The sequence below is a fragment of the Equus caballus genome, chromosome 10, assembly GCF_041296265.1.
Source record: "Equus caballus isolate H_3958 breed thoroughbred chromosome 10, TB-T2T, whole genome shotgun sequence".
Taxonomy (NCBI): domain Eukaryota; kingdom Metazoa; phylum Chordata; class Mammalia; order Perissodactyla; family Equidae; genus Equus; species Equus caballus.
In genome coordinates this window covers 82,697,829-82,710,801 of record NC_091693.1, presented here as the reverse complement: position 1 = coordinate 82,710,801, position 12,973 = coordinate 82,697,829, and the positions used below count along the sequence as shown (strand labels likewise).

General features: G+C 38.8%; 1 long non-coding RNA gene across 1 annotated transcript; it reads right to left on the bottom strand.

Moving 5' to 3' along the window:
* Window positions 1–4,167: 4,167 nt before the first annotated feature.
* LOC138915846 (uncharacterized) lies at window positions 4,168–12,091 on the bottom strand. Its single transcript, XR_011422204.1, has 3 exons — window positions 11,986–12,091; window positions 8,870–8,998; window positions 4,168–7,801 (listed from the first exon to the last, which is right to left on the bottom strand). It is a non-coding gene; the product is annotated as an uncharacterized lncRNA (long non-coding RNA).
* Window positions 12,092–12,973: the final 882 nt, after the last annotated feature.

The window sequence follows — 12,973 nt, the reverse complement described above, 5'->3', positions numbered from 1 at the left end:
AGGATAAATTAGGAAGATGTAGGAACTGGCCAAAATGATTCAGAAACTGGAGGTTTCCTAGAGAAAGAGCTAAAAATATATTCCTATACTACACAAAGTTCTGGAGATTGGTCAATACTCTATCATTATATTATCATTATCAATCTTGAGTTTTTTTCCTCAAGTTTGAAAATAAGAATGGCCTCTCTTCAATTTATTGAGACTGATGATTCAAATATAAACCACCTCTTCATGTGATTACCTTAGGTAACTCTCTGTAGCTGTCTTCAGCTATTATTTTTAACTTCCTTCCTTGCTTTGTTTGGGTCAACCTAGCAAGAGGTTCAAAATATCTAGGAGTTCCTGGTGGCTCGAGAGAAAAATCAGGTGAACAAAAGCATCTGTATGTTTAGGTGATATAAGAGCAAACCGAGATTTTTTTCTAATTAGCTGCACAAACTTCAACAACTCAATAGCTTTGTTTGTGCCTCATTTTCCACCACTGTCAAATAAGTGAATTGGACTGGATGGCATCTACAAATTTATCAGCTCTATTTCTATAATTTTGTGCTGTTAACTGTAGTTAACTCCAAGGAGGGAACACTTATGGGAAAGTCGCTCTCCATATTATATGCCTTTATTACAAGTCTTGGTTTTTAAAAATAATAATAATAATATGTATCACTTTTGTAAAAAAAATCAATATCGATTTTTTAATACATTATTTTGTGAGAGTTGACACAGCAGAATTCTCTTACCTTTGGTGCATACATGGCAAACATCCACTACGTGTTCTCTAGAAATAATCATCTGCCCACGTATTTTAAAAACCTAGCAGAGTAAGTTCCTTCCTCCTTTTACACTCAGAGGGGATTGATTTCATTGGTCCTTTTAGTAAATAAATACTCTGCTCTCCTCAATCTCTTCCTTTCTTTCCCAACTTTATTTTACGCACTCTAACAAGTACCTTGACGGGGCGCCGCGCACTATCTGACCAAACTCACTGTGACTGGAACCTCTGAGAAGAAACACTTTTGCATTTCCCTTTTGATCGCTTCAAGAGCATGTCAATCTGAATATCACTCTCTTGTTCCAGCAAGAATAAGCCTGGTCGCGGCTGCCAGGTCGTTATCGAATTTCTCTTGCTTTTGTGATAAGCGTCTGGGATTTCACCCAACCAAAGTGGGGCTCCCTGAGACCGTGGCTGCAGCTGGATTCCCCCAATGATCTTCATCTGTCCCACATTTCTCTGCTTCAATGGAGCTACAGCCCGACAGCTAGATTATAAGGTCGCCTTTGTGTAACATGAAAAACTTTCCTATTTGTCTGTCAAATGTAAATTTCCTAGGTCTGGCATCCCCAAGGTAGTTTTGAGGAAAGAGTGCTTCGGAGTGGATCTAGTTTGAGTTTTGAAGTAGCAGTTGTTTTTGTTTTGTTTTTAAAACCAGTAATTTAAACCATTTCTTTGAAAAGAACTGTACTTCAGGTCCAGAAAAATGAGTCAGACCACTTTCCTTCCATTGGTTTCCATGTTGATAAACTATAGCATAGATCCTTTTTACCCAGCCGTGCAATTCTGAAGAATAATTCAGGATTTGGGTAAATAACCCCACAGAGTCTCTGGCTCCAGTTCCCACCCAGTATTGTAACTAGAACAACTTCGTCTCATCTAGGTGCCAGGATTTAATGTTTCAACTAAAAGAGAAATTGGGGCCTCAGGAGGGGGAGGCTTTCCCTCTTACTTTTCCCTCCTTTCACTCTCCAATTCTCTAAGAATAGCTAATGGCATTGCTGCCGCTGTGCTCCTAGATACCTGCCACCACTGCCTGCCTACTCTTTAAGGTTGGTTTTACCTCTCACCATATGGCAAGCACAACGTTTAAAATCATGTTTCTCCCCAACCAATCGTAATGAGGATGTTCTCCAATGTGAGTTATTTTATGTATTAGTTTCCTAGTGCTATAGTAACAACTTACCACAAATTTAGTGGCCTAAAACAACAAGAATTTATTCCTTCACCGTTCTGAAGTCCTGAAGGCTGAAATCAAGGTGTCAGCAGGACTGCATTCCCTCCAAAGTCTCCATGGGAGTATCCTTCCTCGCCTCTTCCATCTTCTGGTGGTTCCAAGCATTTTCGCAGACCGGCAGCATCACTCCAATCTTCGCTTCTGCGGCCACGTTACCTCCTCTGTATGTCCTCTCCTCTGTGTGTCTGTGTGGCATCTCCCTCTGCCTCTAGCTTAAAAGGAGACTAGTGATGGTATTTAGGGCCCACTGGATAATCCGGCATAATCTCCTCAAGATCCTTAATTTAGTCACATCTGCAAAGACCCTTTTCCCAAATAAAGTAATGTTGACAAATTCCAGAGATTAGGATTTGCCACATTTCAGCGCCATTATTCCATCTACCACAGTAGCCCATAGATGGGCTGAGCCATAAGTAATTTTACTTCTTTGGATCCTTAAAAGAAGCAATGTTTAATTTCTTTTATTGAAGAGTTGGTATCAAGTATCTCGATGTCCTTTATATGATGTCTCCCTGCAATATCCTCTTCATTTTCCTTATCAACTCTGAATATTTGTCCTAGGATGGGGCACTTGTCCCTAAACTTGCCCTACCTCAGAACGATTTCCTGACCTCCTTCATGTGTGTTCCCTATCTTCTATCTATTCTCTGAAAAGCAATGTTGATAAATATAAGTACTTATCAGGGGCTGGCCCAGTGGTGTAGTGGTTAAGTTCACCTCTCCACTTTGGAGGGCCAGGGTTTGCCAGTTCAGATCCCAGGAGCAGACCTATGTCCTGCTTGTCAAGCCATGCTGTGGCAGGCATGCCACATATAAAGTAGAGGAAGATGGGCACAGATGTGAGCTCAGGGCCAGTCTTCCTCAGCAGGAGAGGAGGATTGGCAGCAGATGTTAGCTCAGGGATAATCTTTCTCAAAAGTAATGAACTAATTAATTAAGTTGCCCCACTACCCCATTCAACACTCTCCATTTTAAGTAAATAAATAAAATTAAAATACTTACTATGTTAAAGGCTACTTTTATCTCCCCCATATTCTTCCCTTCATCATATATTTCTTGAGTCTCCATATGCTCCAAGGTCTGTAGGAGCCACTGACTTTTTTTTTTTTTATAGTTCATTGACTTTTTTTTTTTAAGATTTTATTTTTTTCCTTTTTCTCCCCAAAGCCACCCCCAGTACATAGTTGTATATTCTTTGTTGTGGGTCCTTCTAGTTGTGGCATGTGGGATGCTGCCTCAGCATGGTTTGATGAGCAGTGCCATGTCCGCGCCCAGGATTCAAACCAACGAAACACTGAGCCGCCTGTAGCAGAGCCCGCGAACTTAACCACTCGGCCACAGGGCCGGCCACGGGGCCAGCCCCGGAGCCACTGACTTCTAACCCCAAAGTCCCTTACCCTTAGCTTACCCAGGAGTCCTAGGGACTTTCATGAAGACATTCTTGCAGGCTGTCTTGCCAGTAAAGTCTTCAAAGTAGACAGACAGCTGTGGTCAAGCCGACGAGAGCTGAGGACTGCTTGATATCCCCCATCCACATCCCAAATTTTCAAGTACTTTTTGAGACACTCAGTATATCCCCAGAGTTCCCACCAGAGTACCTTCAGCAAGGCAGGAAGCCAGTCAGGGTGTCGGTGCGTAACTAAAGGTGGAATGGAATAGTTTACCCGAGGATCCCTTCACCAAAGGGAGGCACCACAATCAACAGTCTGCCGTGGGGCCTGGTTTCTTCAGAGGAAAGAAATCATGCACTCAAAGTCTAGAAGAAAATCACTCTAACTGGAGATCCAAACACTAGCCCAAGGAATTATCAGATGAGCAGGAGGTCTCACTGACACAGTTGTTAGGCAGGGAGCCAAGTGAAGGGAATCTTCCTCCAGAGAAGCCAGGAATTATATTGTCAGAAAATTTTCTAAGCTTATTTTTCTAATTATAAACAACATAAACTTGCAGAAAATTTGGAACAAGCAGAAATGCATTTTAAAAGAGTTACTAAAATTATTCATCATTCCCATCGCTCAGATAAAACCATAATTAACATTTTGCTGTATTTCCTCTGTCTTCTTATAAAAGTGCATATGTTTATTGCTGTTGTAACGTTAAAGCTATTTTACATATTTTATTTTGCAGCCTACTTAATTTTTTGCTTAACATTTCATGGAGATCATTTTCCAATTTTATTAGGTATTCTTTGCAAGCATGATTCCAACAAGTACATAATATCCTAACATGTAACTTTGCTGAAGCATTCTTTATTGTTGGACATTTATTTCAGAGTCTGTGCTATATAAATAATGCTGCAGCAAACACCTTAGTGCATTCTTTGTATGGATCATTGGTTACTATCATAGTATAAGTTCCTGGATGTAGAAATATTGGCTCAAGAAAATTAACACTTTTGAGACACATGACACATAGTAAATAAAACTATCTGTAAATAACTTAGTATAGTCCCTGGCATATAGAAAGTACTAATTAATGCTAGGTAATTTTTAAAACGAAAATACCAGGGGCCAGCCCTGTGTCCGAGTGGTTAAGTTTCCCTGCTCTGCTTCAGTGGCCCAGGGTTCACTGGTTCAGATCCTGGGCGCAAACCTACACACCACTCATCAAGTCAGGCTGTGGTGGCGTCCCACATAGCAGAATCAGAAGGATCTGCAACTAAGATATACAACATGCACTGGGGGTTTGGGGAGGGGAAAAAATGGGGGTGGGAGAGATCGGCAACAAATGTTAGCTCACGGCCAATCTTCCTCACTGAAAAGGATTTAAAAATATAAATATGATACCAATTTATATTCCCAATGCCATTCCCCTTTAACTGCAATTTTGTTAGAGAAATACATCTGAATATCCTTGGAATTTTGGAGGTGGAACCCAAATTCTAGGCACCCGCCAACACCAACTACCTACCCCAGGTTCTGCACTGGTTTCAGTTGTGGTACTTACTATTTTTCAATCTCTCTAAACTGAACATTTAGAAATGTTCCAATGCTCAGGCAACCCCTCTCTAAACCAGATCCATCATGGCCATGCTGTACATAGCACGCGTTTTCTGAAATCTGAGGATAAGGCAGAAGGACCTGACACACAGAGCTAAACAGATAGTGCACATATCCACATCCGGATAAGAAGTGTTCTGTGCGGTCTGGTCTCCTCTAAGAAGTACCTTTCTCTTAAAAGAACAAAATGGGAGGCATCACAATCCCTGACTTCAAAACATACTACAAAGCTACAGTAATCAAAACAGCATGGTACTGGTACAAAAACAGGTGCACAGATCAATGGAACAGAATTGAAAGCCCAGAAATAAAACCACACATCTATGGACAGCTTATCTTTGACAAAGGAGCTGAGGGCATACAATGGAGAAAAGAAAGTCTTTTCAATAAATGGTGCTGGGAAAACTGGAAAGCCACATGTAAAAGAATGAAAATTGACCATTCTTTTTCACCATTCACCAAAATAAACTCAAAATGGATTAAAGACCTAAAGGTGAGACCTGAAACCATAAGGCTTCTGGAAGAAAACGTAGGCAGTACACTCTTTGACATCAGTATGAAAAGGATCTTTTCGGACATCATGCCTTCTCAGAGAAGGGAAACAATAGAAAGAATAAACAAATGGGACTTCATCAGATTAAAGAGCTTCTTCAAGGCAAATGAAAACAGGATTGAAACAAAAAAACAACCCACTAACTGGGAAAAAATATTTGCAAGTCATATATCTGACAAAGGCTTAATATCCTTAATATATAAAGAACTCTCGCAACTCAACCACAAAACATCAAACAACCCAATCAAAAAATGGGCTGGAGACATGAACAGACATTTCTCCAAAGAAGATACACTGATGGCCAATAGGCACATGAAAAGATGCTCATCATCGCTGATCATCAGGGAAATGCAAATCAAAACTACACTAAGATATCACCTTACACCCGTTAGAATGACAAAAATATCTAAAACTAATAGCAACAAATGTTGGAGAGGTTGCGGAGAAAAAGGAATCCTCATACACTGCTGGTGGGAATGCAAACTGGTGCAGCCACTATGGAAAACAGTATGGAGATTCCTCAAAAAACTAAAAATAGAACTACCATACGATCCAGCCATCCCACTACTGGGTATTTATCCAAAGAGCCTGAAGTCAGCAATCCCAAAAGTCCTGTGCACCCCAATGTTTATTGCAGCACTGTTTACAATAGCCAAGACGTGGAAGCAACCTAAGTGCCCATCAACAGACGAATGGATAAAGAAGATGTGGTACATATATACAATGGAATACTACTCAGCTGCAAAACAGAACAAAATCATTCCATTTGCAATAACATGGATGGACCTTGAGGGAATTATGTTAAGTGAAATAAGCCAGCGAGAGAAAGATAATCTGTGTATGACTCCACTCATATGAGGAATTTAAAACTATGGACCAAGAACAGTTTAGTGGATACCAGGGGAAAGGTGGGGTGGGGGGTGGGCACAAAGGGTGAAGTGGTGCACCTACAACATGACTGACAAACAGTAATGCACAATTGAAATTTCACAAGATTGTAACCTATCAATAACTCAATAAAATATAATAATAATAATAAAAAAAAGAAGTACCTTTCTCTTTTATCCAAGCCTTGTCCACTGAGGAACTACCAAGGTTAATTCTCTATTTCATAAAGCAATCAGCATATTGTTACTGTGAATATTTGCTTCTCTCTCCCCTATTTGGAAAGGCACTTTTGGTTTAACACTTAGAGTTGTGCTATGGTTGCCTTGCACTTGAACATAGGGATGATTTATAAAAGTTCTTAGAAATGTGCGCTGTGCAATCTCAAAGGGTTGACCTTTCATCATTCTTAAAATTGGGAAGGAATTAGCTCATTAAAAGGCAATACCATACCTCTTATTCAGCTGTCACGAAGTTCAACTTGAAATACAATATATTTTATGCCTGAGCGTGTATCCTATCCCAGTATGGGTTTGACATCATACTTCATACTATTGCAATAGTAGTTCAATATGTTTTGCGTAATTCTAGAAAATTTCACCCTAAAGTTTCTTATAATAGCAAGGATTCAGCTGTGCTGCAAGAAAAATCATGTCCTCTCACTTAAAGGTTCATCATGAATTTCTCTGGTTTTATCACTAAATTGACATGCGGCCATTATCCAAATCTCTCAGTACCTCTGTTCCAAGTGAATTCTACTGTAAAACATCATGAGCTATACACACTACATCGATTGGAACAGTCATTTTCGTCTGAAGGTCAGGGGTGAAGTTTCTGCCCATAAGCACATAACTCTCTGCAGCATGAGCCACGTGTTCAGCATTAGATTCATATTTTAGATGGTGAACAGCTGAAACACAGCAAATGATGAGTACTCAGGATCTATTAGGTGAAGACAGATGTTAACCTATGATCTCAACACACAGTCTGAGAACTCTGTCGAGGCAGGGAACACATCTTAGTTATTACTATAATAAATGTTAGCATAGTGTACGTAGCAGAGATTATTTTTGTAAAACGAAGGAAAAGAGGGAAGGAAGTTAAGGAAAAGGGAGGGGACATGATCATTCTAGCATCCAGCAGTAGGAAGAAAGTGGATCAAGGTAAACATATAATAAATAAGCTACTGTAACAAGAGTGAAAATTATGCGATGACAAAAAAAGAGCCAGTCTCCACATGGATTGGCATAACACTTCCAACTGTAGTCCATTAGTAGCTGATGATAAAGATCTTTTTGGCCAGTGTCTTGTCTTGTCTCTGTCGTTCAAAATCCTTTTATGTCGCCTCCTTTTCCTCGCTGCAATTTAAATTAAAAATAAAATATTAGAACATCAACTATCTATCTGTCTGTCTGTCTGTTTATCTATCCATCTACCTATCTGACACAGGGCTAAGGAGAGAGAAAATACAAAGCAGAAGAAGAAACTCTGTGCCCCAAGAAGTTTACAAAATAGTGTGGCAATTGAACAAATTAAACAGAATACTGAAGTGAAGAGCAGGGTACTTAGTGAAGTCAGAGGAAGGAGAGATTATATTCCATTGAAACGCTTCAGAAAAGGCTTCACAAAGAGATGACGTTTTGGAAAGAACCTGAAGATGATTAAGACTTTTGTCAAGCAGAGCTGGGGGAAGCATTATTTGCTAGAAAATATTCAGTCACTGCATGTTTTTGAACAAGAGTGGTAGCTATTGTACGTGAGAAAGATGTCACCCTCTGTAGCCAGGGTTTGACAAGCAGGAGCTAAGGAATTGCTTGATCATCTTTAGAGGCAATTTTATTCATTCCAAAGGGAGATTTTTGTATTCCTTCTAACACTGTTTAATTTGTCCCAGTAACCTTCACAAATTTAAAACTGGTAATAAATTTTGTGAAATAATTAGCCATTCCTATATTTCACAAGATCATAGAAATTTGAGCAATGACCTGTTCCCAGTTGATAACCTTTGGCTATCATTTGGTTGATAACCTTTCTAGAGAAGTATGTCTCTTTCCTAAAGCACTTTTGTATAGCTCTTATAAAAATTATCTAATCACATCTTAAGATGGAAATTATGCTATAGATATAAATACCAGGGCTGGAAATTTTCCAGCAAAGAGTATAATCTCATATTTCTTTGAGGCATGGCCTGAAAATCTTGTGTATATTCATGCATAGGTGATCCATGTGGTTATGTGGACACGTGCAGTGATTTTCAAAGGTGTCTTAAGTCGGACACATAGTGCTAGATTATTCAAATATTTAGGTGAAAATTCCAATTGGTTTCCAAACTGAAACTTTTTAAAATCAATTAGAATTAGAAAGGAAATTATTGCTTTCACATATAGCTCCATGGGGTATTTCTGGAAAGTTTTTGGGCCTCTAACCTTCACTTGAAGCCTAGAGTGTCTCTCTGACTCTGGAATGACAGGTGTTCTTCTGTTCCTCACAAGCTGGATTAGAGGACGTCACAGGTCTGTGGATGTTCTGAAGACCAAGGGCTCCAACTCGCTCTGCTAAATTAATGAAAGAATAGAAATTCTCTTTATCAGTCTTGTTTCTGCTCCCTGAGTGAACAACAGATCACAGAAGTAAGAACATATCTTCATATTCACCAAGGAGACCCTGACTTAGGAAGAGTTATACTTTCTGGAACTTTCCTTTGTTAATCGTAGAGATGTTCTATTTATTGGGAAATGTTTGCAGTGATCTGGAATGAAATAAGTAACCAATTTAACTTTTCCAAAATTCCCAACCATCTACATTGCAGGTGCCATGTACCCAGGAAACATAATTCACACAGTCCTGTTTCAGGGAAGGAGTCACCTCTTGGAAACATCTCGTCCTTTCCCAGGCCAAAAATATTACTCCTGCCATTTTTTCATCTCATGAGACTTCATCTTTGGCGTCTACTTCAGTGCTTTCTCTCCTCTCCTGTACTGCCCAAGATTATTTTGAGCTTTTGTGATCATTTCACTTTGAAATAGAAGTTAGCCTGTGTTTACAATAAAGCTGTTAGGTAATGCAAGTAAGAGTTTGTATTTCCCTCCCCTTTTCTGTCTTCATTGTCACCAAATTCGAACTTTATGTAGTGTTACTCCTATTAAGGGTTAAACTGAAAAACCTGAATCAGCTGGAGAGAAATCCAGCTCTGGGCATAAATTTTCCTTGATGCTTTTAATTGACTGATTTACTTGGGGAAGGCTCTCCTCCTGAGAGGTTCTATAGGGTTAAAAAAATCATTAAATTCTTTCTTAACTTCTACCAAAGTTGATGCTAAGTTTCACATTATACATATCACTTCCCCTCTGTTAGAATGGCTATTATCAAAAAGACAAGAGAAAACAAATACCGGCAAGGATATGCAGAAGAGGGAAGGCTTGTGCCTTGTGGGCGGGAATGTAAATTGGTGCAGCCACTATGGAAAACAACATGGATGTGCCTCAAAAAATTCAAAATAGAACTCCTTATGACCCAGCAATTCCACTTCTGGTATATATCCAAAGGAAATGAAATCACTACCTCGAGGAGATCTCTGCACCTCCATGTTCATGACATCATTATTCACAATAGTCAAGACATGGAAACAATCTAAGTGTCCATCAACAGATGAATAAATAAAGAAAATATGGTACATAGATACAGTGGAATATTATTCAGAGATAAGAAAGAAAGAAATCCTGCCATTTGCAACATGGATGGAACTTGAGGGTATTATGTTAAGTGAAATAAGTCAAACAGTGAAAGACAAATACGGCATGATCTTACTTATATGTGGAATCTAAAAAAAAGAAACGTATCATAGAAACAGAGTAGATTGGTGGTTACCAGCATTGAGGAGGGTGAGGTAGTCAAAGGGCACAAACTTTCAGTTATAAGGGATTGAGTTTGGGGGATCTAACATATAGCATGGTGACTAGAGTTAACAAAACTGTATCGTATACCTGAAAGTTGCTAAGGGAGTAAATCTTAAACGTTCTCACCACACACAAACACACAAGTGATAACTATGTGAGGTGATGGATGTGTTACTTAACCTTATTGTGGTAATCATTTCACAATATATATGTGGATCAAATCACTATGTTGTACACTTTACTTACACAATGTTATATGCCAATTATATCTCAATAAAGCTGGAAAAAATCTTCACATTATAATAACTAAATTATGGATATAGAATCATTAACGCTAGTTTAGAAAGCTATATTCAGAATTATTAATTAATAAAAGAAATACAAATAATATGAAAAAAAGAAATAGAATGTGAGAGGCCAATTTTGTCATTTTGATTACATGGATTTACTAAAATCAACAAAATTGATTGAATTAATAAGGATATTGATGCAGCAATTATAACTCCTCTTCTCCTTTTTTTAAAAACCAATTGGCCAAAGGGCCTTGTAACATTTAGAAAAATAAGTAAAGGAAATACTTTTATGATATCAGAGTGTTTTTGTTTGATTTGGTTTGGTTTTATCCTCACAAGAGAAATCTTTTGGCTTAACATAAATTCTTAAAATGTTGCCTGAGTTTTCACAAATGAGGTAGTCTGGCCACTAATGACTTTTTAATTCCCAGTTTGAATGGACACTTGTAGATCCTCATCTTACTTGACCTCTCAGCCACTTTTGACATTGTGATTACTTTTGTTTCTTTTTTTTTTTTTTTGAGGAAGATTAGCCCTGAGCTAACATCCACCACCAATCCTCCTCATTTTTGCTGAGAAGATTGGCCCTGAGCTAACATCCATGCCCATCTTCCTCTACTTTATATGTGGGACACCTGCCACAGAGTGGCTTGATAAGTAGTGTCTAGGGCTGCACCTGGGATTTGAACCAGCGAACACTCAGCTGCTGAAACAGAGCCTGTGAATTTAACCGCTATGTCACTGGGCCAGCCCCGTGACTATTTTTCCTACCTTGAAATTATTTCCTCCATCATCTTCCAAGATTCTGCTATGTCTGGGTTTTATTCCTACTTCTATGGTACTCTTTCTCAGTGTCTTTGAAGTTTCATCTTCCTCCCCTTCCCTATAAGATATGGGTTTTTCCCAAAGTTTCTTCATTTTTACTCTTCTAATTCCAGTTAACGCTTTGTCCTAGAACATTTTGGCCAAACTTGCGATTTCAACTACCATCTGTTCAGCAATGAGTTTCAATCTGTATTTGCCTCTCACATCTCTCTCCTGAGCTCCAACCCATTTATTCACGTCTGTTAGATATCATTCATTTCTAAATCAATAGATCCTCAATTGAGCTCAACATTTTTCCTACCTCTTTTCCATACCCATTCCTTCAAAACACTTTGATGTGAGTCGCCATCTACCTATTAGGCTGAATCAGAAACTGAGCAATCAACTTTAAACATTGTATCTTTTCCATCACCCACTTAATCTCTTATTCAGACCTATTGATCTAACCGCCTTGGTATCTCTTACATCAACCCCATTCTCTCAGTTCCTACCACTGCTTCTCCAGCTCAGGCACCTGTGGCTTCTTACCTGCAATACCCAGCAGCCTCCTCACAGATCTCCCGAGTTTATTCTGAAATTTCTCTATCCACATTCCGCACTGATCCTAAAGCTGTTATTCTTAACTGAGTGCCTGGAAGGAAATCATATAATCCCATCTAAATGTTGGGGAAGGAGTAGGATGAAAGAAGAGAGACTTCTTTAATTAAACAAATCATATTTATTACAGAGTAACTTAGAAATCTTATTGGAGATTATAATTCTTTGTTTTTAGTAATAATTTTTATTTTGAAATTCAAAATCTTTTTTTTTTAAATATTTTATTTTTTTTCTTTTTTCTCCACAAAGCCCCCCAGTACATAGTTGTATATTCTTCGTTGTGGGTCCTTCTACTTGTAGCATGTGGGACCCTGCCTCAGCGTGGTTTGATGAGCAGTGCCATGTCAGCCAGCGCCCAGGATTCGAACTAACGAAACACTGGGCCGCCTACAGCAGAGCCCGCGAACTTAACCACTCGGCCACCGGGCCAGCCCCGAAATTCAAAATCTTTTAAAGGAGGCCATATTATTTTTATGTATGTTGAAAGATAGCATGTATTCTAACAAAGGAGAAAGAAAAAAGGCACTATACTGCATAAAATTGTTCATTGGGTCCAAATCATTCTCAGAATAAAGAGTCATTGGTTTATCATGTTCTACAAGGTTCTCAATGATCTGGCTCCTGTTTATCTCCCCCAGCGTCTCATCAATGATTACTAAATATAAATACTATACAGAGCTACAAGTAATAAAGACCTATGTGTTGCCTTAATCTCTTCACACATGCTTTTTTCTCCATTTGAAACATTCAAACTATAGGCCCTCACACAACCATATACACACACATTTCCTCCTGGTTGATATCTTCTTTTCCTTCAAGAAACCCATCAAGTATAACTGCCTTTAGAAAATCTTCTTTGACAACAAAATAGATTATTTCTAGGGTGAAAAATCATGTCTCTAACTCTCGGCTCTCATTT